Here is an 8,392-nt window from a genome sequence, read left to right on the forward strand (position 1 = left end):
ATATTATTATCATTCCTAGAGTTAGAGTTGAATTTCTTTTGTTAACATTAGCGTTGAGTTGGTTTTGGTTTGAACTTTATTTGAGTTATTAACATCTATGGAATATAAAACTTATTGACATTCAAAATTCTAAATTCAAGCTTGAAATAATATAATAAAAGGCAAAAAACTATGAAAAAATTTAAGAAATATTTATAAATTACATTACATTACAAATAAATATTTTTATGTATAAAACATTTTAAAAATTGAATACATTTAATGTCGCGTTAGTTTGATTTGATTTGACTTTTTTTTAGCTAAAATCAAACTACACCAATTATGGTCAGTTTTTTTTTTTAAAAAACACCAAACCAAACCACTAATAGGGTTTTTTCTCGATTTGTCAATTTTCTTTATACACCCCTAGCGAGATATGCAAGATTAAATTTATAATGAGATATCTCACTTTATCCCGCTTACTATCCAAAAATATGACTTTTGTTAGAATAGAGGGAAAAAAAGGATAACATCATACAAAACGAAATGAATAAAGTATGTTTAATATGATGTCGTCAAGACCACACGACCATTGTTTCAGATCATCTAACATTCATTTGAATAAGAAAATAAGTTGACCCTTTTACGGTATGGGACAAACGGCTCCTTATGAAATTGATTTAAACTTGATTACTTAATTCTAGGTTCTTATGTTATGTTATACGCGTTTAAATATTTATTTTCAAAGGTGTGACGATGTAAATAATATCATTATTAATTAGAAGAATGAGTTTTATCTCTTAATATTGTTTTGGAATTGTGTAAGGTTACTTTTAATATTAAGTAAGACACAAGATTTACTATTTCAGCAGATTGGAAACTAGAAATTGATTTGGAAGGTAGGGGTGTGTAAATTTCGATTTAATAGATAAATTGAACAGGAAGAAATACTAACTATTAATTTGTCTATTTTAGATTATCAGCTTAACGATTTTCAACGGTTTTGCACTTCTTTTTTTATATTAGCTTATCAAGTCGGTTATCAGTTCTTTAAGTTTATTAAACGGTTAAATCGATAACCCAATAAAGTCCTGTGAATTTACCTTCTTATCACTAATTATATAAGCGTGGTTTTAGAATAAAAAAAACTATTCCTCATTTACTATTTCCTAAGTTAGCTTATAATACATTAAAGTCTGTTATGATTACATAGATTTATGGTTCATAACTTACTTGGGATTTTCCGTCTAATAAATGTATTGTAACCATAACTTACTTGGGATTTTCCGTCTAATAAATGTATTGTAGTCTCTCCAATAAAAGGCAAATGAAATTCAAACTGTTATGTACCATCTATTTAGTAGCACTATTTTCTGATGCAACCCCAACTAAACTTAAAGTAAAAATCAAGGAAGAAATTTAGTGCAGGTTCATGCTAAAAGGTTGTGATTTTGCATTAGTTGTTTGTTGTGGTAAGACATGTTAATGTAAAATTTTGACAGTTAATTCAGACTTAAAGATAATAATCGTTGAAGAAAGTACTACATACTAACAAATAAATACAAGGGGAAGGAAAAATATATAGAGGAACAGGTTGACCGTCAAATCCTATCAAACATTTTTTTATTGGTTATATCGATAATCAACTAGTGAAGGATCAACAACTGATTAACTAATAATTAATAATGAATATATAATTAGTTTGATTACAATTTAGTATATTTACAATTAATAACCGATAAATCAAATTAATAACATACAAAATTGAATTAAACCGACAGATAAGCCATCCTCATTAAACGAGGGTGGACTTTATTGGGCAAAAGTGATGCTGCATTGTTTTAGTTGTGGGTTGCGAAGTAGAGAATGAAACTTGTAGAGATTAAGGAAGAAATAAAAAAGAGGATCCGCACGCATTAAATGGCAAGTATCTAGAAGGCAGATTTTGGTGCACATTGAACACAGACACTCTCATACTCATTGCAGATCAATGGGTGCAGCTGCAGATTCCTTTTTTCAACCTTTTGAAAATCATGGTTTCAAACAGTTAAATTGCCTTTTTTTTTTTTTTTGGCCTTTTAGTGAAAAATTCAAAGTCAAGGGAATTGGGTGAGAGGAAAAATTATTCTGAATATGAATTAAAATTATTTTATACTCTGTAAGAATATGTTCCACCAATCACTTGATTATTATGTATGTCTACCTCTCATCGTGCCTAAACTGACTCCTTAATTAGGATTCGTGCCTACTACAATTATGTTTTTCTCCTTCCCAACTTTAATGACTAATTGACTATACTTTATGTTCACTTCGTTCCAAATAGTATCCAACTATTCTGTACGACACACTTTATTATTCATATATATGAGATAAGATATTCATATATGTAGATACACTTTGATCTTAACATTTTTATATTGTCCTTAATGATCCAAAAACTTATTGCTTCCAAACGCACACATAAGTATACGTGATCGACAAGTAATATGAGATTAAAGTCCAGATATTATACCCACATGGACTTATGTTTTCTACTGTTTAACTAACTTAAATTCAGTTGTAACTATTTAAGAGAATGGCGATTGAAGAATTTGTTGTAACTAAAGTATCAATCAAAAGAAAACAGTAAAACGATTGACATATAACAACTAAAAACTGGGACGAGAATTTAAAGTTTATCAGATGAGAAAGAGTTTCAGCGTCATGGCGTTTGACAATTCAATTGAGTCTTCCAATCATTTTACCTATTTTATTTCCTGGGTTACTAGTTGACAGGTTAATATTTACTTTATGAGTATCTTCCGAGTTGCTCACAAGTTTGTTCAAGCTACTCTAACGCCTATATCCCTATAGTCATCAGAAAATAGCAAGAACGCATTTAATCTGCGTACTCAACTAAGCGAAGTTAAGGGGTATATTCCTATTGTTACATCCGGCATCTTCGCATATTCGAAAAAATTGAAGTAACTTGACTTGAAATGAATAAGGCCATATTTGGACCTTACTTGGTATGAATGCGTTGGTGTGGAATTGCGAAAGGAGGCCAAGGGCAAAATTGGAATTTTAGAAACTTGCCTCATGAATTACGAAATGTAGCCTATTGGACTCAAAAAAAAAATAAGAAAAATGAGGCCCAAAGGGAAGGCCCAACCGGCCAACATGGCCCAAGTCCATGGATTCATTAATTTCCATGTGACAATTACAAAATGGATTATATTATATAAGTCATACTTATCCTATAGAAGGTTCAAGAAAACAAAAGAAATTGAGAGGAAAAGAAGAAGAGGGTTTCGGGTAAGGGAGAAAGAAAGGAAAGAAAGAAAAGAAAAAAATTCTAGTCCTTCAATCTTGAACAAAAAAATTGAAATTGTTGTGTAATACTACTAAGTGCAAGATTCTCTACAAGGTGGTATAATTACTTTGGCAAGAAAGTAGCTTGGGTGACAAGTGAAGGAGTTGAGAAAAGGTAAGAATTCTACCATTTTTATATCATGGAATATATGTATATATGTTGTAGTGTGTGGGAATGAATGAAAAGCATGAAAATTTTGTGTGTTGGGATGAAGTGCATGTGGTCGTGGGTATGCATATGTTGCATGTATATGATGAGTTGAATTTTTGTTGAAATCTAGTCATTGTTATGGTAGGAATTTTATTAGAAATGAAAGTCGAATGAATTGGTGTAAGTTGGAAATTTTAGTGTGTGGCCGTGTGGTGCTATGTTTAGGAGGGAAGGTGAATTAAATTTCACTAGTATGTTAATTGTGATATTGTGAAACGAATGGAAGAATAATGGCTCTTGTTATTATGCAAAAATGGTTGTTAAGTTGTTAAAGGAAATTATGCAACTTAATTATGGTTTGTGTAAATGTGGAAATGAAAGTATTAAGAGGCAAATTATGGTTGTCATTGATGTAGTTGAAAGATAGACACATATCATGAACATGTTGCTAAAAGATTGGAAGTTGTGGGTGAAATATGCCCTTAGTAGGAAACTTGTATATTGTGTATACTTTACGAATATTTGGTGAAAACGATATGATATGCCTCCGAAGTATGTTGTAATGACCTTGATAAGTGACGAATATGAAAATGGTAAGATTAGTTTGGAAATGTAAGGTCGGAATGAAAGATGTTACGCTATGTCGGAAAGATGGCTAGTTACGCCATATTGTGTGTTGTGTGATGCTTGTTGTTGTTGTGAATGTTGTTGTTGGGTTGTTGTGTTGATACTTTAAGCCGAGCTAAGTCTCGGGGATGTTATGTTTATAGGGGAGGTGCTGCCGAAATTTCGGTAGGCAAATCCTAAATCAAAGTTGGGACTTCAAGCTTTATGAATAGTAACTGGTAAATGTGACCATTTGTAGGTTTTGACGAAACGGGATTTGAGCCTTGGCGATCGTAAAAGGAAAGAAAGGTATGTAAAGCTGTCCCTTTCCTTCCTTTGGCATGTCCTAGTTGTGCTAGGTCTTGATTTGAGCCTCGGGGATCATTCCGTTCATAGGAATCCGAGTTAGATTTTTGGCACTATTCATTCAGTAGAATTGAGCCTTAAAGATCACACTTGTTGGAAAAAGGGTTAAACCTCCATAACTTGCATAAATGTAACCCGATCGCCCCGAAACTTTCACGGATGACTTCACTAGACCTAATGCACGTAATTTTTGTGCGTCACCCCGACTTGACCCAAGGTGGGCCCACAAGGCGCGAGACCTCTCGTATTGCTCCATTTGACCTAGTTCTGTACGGTTGTTAGTCTTTCATGCTGAATTGGATTCATTGAAACTTTGTTGTGGGTTGCTAATGATTTCAACCAGGAATTATTATTTAAACTTACTAATTGTCAGTCTCAAGCTAAAGGGAATATGAATTAGACTTCACAACCACTCCGAAGGGGGGTGCGATATTTTATTATTTAGACTGTTCAAAACCACTCCGAAGGGGGGTGCGATATTTTATTATTTAGACTGTTCAAAACCACTCCGAAGGGGGTGCGATATTTTATTATCTAGCCTTTTCCAAAACCACTCCGAAGGGGGTGCGATGGCTTCAGTTCATGTCTGAGCGAGCTATGGCCTCAACTTATGTCCGAGTGAGCGATGGCCTCAGCTGATCACTGAGTGAGCTATGGCCTCGGCTTATGCCTGAGCGAGCTATGGCCTCAGCTTATGGCTGAGTATGCTAATTTCAAAAAAAAAAAAAAAAAAAACCACTCCGAAAGGGGTGCGAGGTTTTGCCACTGCTTTTCATCTACGATCTATTTTAATTTATATATTATATTATATTATTATTATGCCGGACGCGGCTGTCCGATGAGGCTATTATATTATTATTATGCCGGAAGCGGCTGCCCGATGGGGCTACTATAGTATATTATTGAGCCGGAAGCGGCACGTACGTTACGTCGTATTATTTGCTTGAAAGAAAGTGTTAGACTACATTGCTTATTTGAATGTGTTGGATGGATTGTGTTAATTACTTAAGGACTGTTGAGACCTTGCGTACACGTTTCTGCTTCTATCAGCGAAGACTGCAGGTATTGGGCTGGTTACGACCATTTTTTCCCTAAACTATGTGCTAGTTATGATTTATTATCGCTTTACATACTCAGTACATATCTCGTACTGACTCCCTTTTTACGGGGGCTGCGTTTCATGCCACGCAGGTCCAGGGACGCGACCCGGCGATCCAGCTATTTAGGGGGAGACAGCTTTGGGAAGTCAGACAGCTCCACTAGTTCCGGAGGCTGTTCTTATTTCGGTATAATTTTGTATATATGTCTTGTAAGTCATACTCTTTAGGAGTCTGCGAACAGCGTGGGTGTCATGAGTACTGTTTGGTTTTGTCGGTCGTCATTTTGTCGTACAGAATTGGTGTAAGGTTTTTTGGCTCGCCTGGCCGTATGTCAGGCGCATGTATGTATGTATGTGTGTAACACGCCTTGAGACGTTCTGAATAACGTGTTGACTTTGGTATCGTGTTTACAACTTTCAAAAAAAAAAAAAAAAAAAAAAAAAAACGCCATATTGTGGATCAAGTGACGTAAGTTGGGACATCGGGCAGGGTAAGCTCGATCGCTTGTCATGGCCCTAGTTCGGGTCGTGACACCTATCCTCAATAGCGAAATGACTATCCTCAAGAGGATCACGAACAAGCTCTACTTATTCTTATTATGCACACAATTCCCTTTCCCAAGTACAATTAACGCGCCACAGATAGTGTTTAACTATTGACCAAATAATTAAACAATTAAGCACAAGAATAAATAAGCAACACAATGTCGGAAATTCAATAGATCAAAACAATCGTCAAACCAACTATCATGTCTTTGCCACAACCCGAGATTAAGAAAGTTTAACTACTCATGATTCGAGAAAAGACACAACAATTGATTATTAATATGAAGTTGAATGATGCAAAATAAGATGGAAATAAAATAAACCTAAGAAAAATGGTTTTCAATGTTCAAAATATGTCCCAGCCGTCGTTCATACAATAAAAACTTATATTTATAGTCTAGGAAACATTCGACCAAATCCAGAGCAAAATAGGAAAACATTGACGCCGACGTGCGACACCTGTGTGTCGTACAGGTGGCGCAGAAGGGCAAAAATTATTCAGAGACAATTTTTATCGGTGGCACCTCTGCGTCAAGTTGTTCATCCCTACTCTTCGTCTCTTTTTTCCCATGCACAATTCTTTCAAAAACTTCACGAAAATGGTCGGAATTCATTCGTTCTTTCATGTTGTACCTAAACATCACAAACACATCAACATAAGCTCAAATGTAACACTTTCGACGCAAAGGTGCGATTAATGTACTAAGAAATAAAAGAGAAATGACGCATAACACAAATATTTTTGCCAAATATCGGTATCTTATAGGAATAAACTTTGTGATTAGCAGATTAAAGACTTTTGGTATGTTATATATTGCACATGTTTAGTTTATACAGTAGAAGTAATTTTCTTAATTACTTATTTAATTTAGTATCCAGTTAAACACTATTGTATGAAATTAAACATATTGAGTATTACTTTAACATATAAGAAACCACAAATCACGGGAGAATCATGTTCCATAAAACTTATTACATGAGAAGAAATTCAGAAATAAAAAAGGGTCAAAGAAATTCAAAATAAACTAAAGGGGAGGATGTAGTGTCTGGAAGGAAAATTTGCTTGAAATGTTTGCTACACATATGACGAGTCCGCAACTTAAATGATCCAAAAAGTGATCAGAGGTACCAAAATAACCCATTAAAAAAAAGTTACCAAACTAACCTTTACGTATTAATTTAGTGCGCAATAGGACCAAACTGTAAATTTACAGTTAAGTCCTATTGCGCACTAAATTAGTGCGCAATAGTTCTTTAATAAAGGTCCCCGCCATCTTTCCCACCCCGATGGTCCCCCAACATTAAAAAAAAAAAAAAAAAAAAAAAAGGACGACGATCAACCAAAAAACAGTGGTCCCCACCTTTTAAAAACATCATTTTCGTGTTATTTTTTAACCCGAAAGTCAATATTCTTGGTATATTCAAGGCAAGGAACAAGTTTCAAAGCTTTGATTTCGGAACTCGATTTCAAAAACTAAAATAAACCTTCAATTTAAGTATTTCACTATGAATTTTCTATTACATTGTTAAACATATTATTATTCTAAGCATGATTTTTGTGTAATAGGGGCGGATTTCTAAAAAAAATACTACGCATTTTTGTTTTGCGCGAATGGGACAGTCCACTGCCCTTTTTTTTTTTTTTTTTAAATTAATTACTAATTGTTTGTTAGCTAATTGTTTATTTGTTGATTATTTATTTAGTAATTGTTAATTGTCGGATTAGCTAATTATTTATTTGTTAATTATTTATTAATTATTTGTTAATAGTTTGATTAGTTAATTATTTATTAAATATTTTTTAATAGTTTCATTAGTTAATTCTTTATTTTTTAATTATTTGTTAACTATTTATTAATTATTTGCTATTATTTGCTAGCTAATTGTTAATTATATGATAACGAATTGTTAATCTTTATATTTTAATTTGTGAAATATTTGTTAATTTAGGATTGAACATCCTTAGTTTAGGTTTGAACATCCTTAGTTAAACCTTAATATCCTTAATATTATATTTGTTAGTTAATTGTATTTAATCCTTGATTTAGGTTTGAACATCCTTAGTTTAAGATTTAAAATAGCATTAATATAATATTAGTTAGTTAATTGCAGTAGTATAATAATTAATTAACAATTATTAATTCGCAAATTTAGATAGTTAATATAATTTTCTGTTAAAGTCTTAGTTAGTTATAATTGAACATCCTTAGTTTAGGATTAAACATCCTTAGTTTAGGTTTGAACATCTTTAGTTTAGGGTTGAACATACTTAGTATAATTTTTCGATAAAAGAT

General features: G+C 33.1%; 1 long non-coding RNA gene across 1 annotated transcript; it reads left to right on the forward strand.

Moving 5' to 3' along the window:
* Positions 1–3,067: 3,067 nt before the first annotated feature.
* Positions 3,068–6,348, forward strand: LOC132638498 (uncharacterized). The gene is made up of 3 exons (XR_009581769.1): positions 3,068–3,445; positions 4,347–4,396; positions 5,645–6,348. It is a non-coding gene; the product is annotated as an uncharacterized LOC132638498 (long non-coding RNA).
* Positions 6,349–8,392: the final 2,044 nt, after the last annotated feature.

The sequence above is a fragment of the Lycium barbarum genome, chromosome 4 (assembly GCF_019175385.1).
Source record: "Lycium barbarum isolate Lr01 chromosome 4, ASM1917538v2, whole genome shotgun sequence".
In the NCBI taxonomy this organism is placed as follows: domain Eukaryota; kingdom Viridiplantae; phylum Streptophyta; class Magnoliopsida; order Solanales; family Solanaceae; genus Lycium; species Lycium barbarum.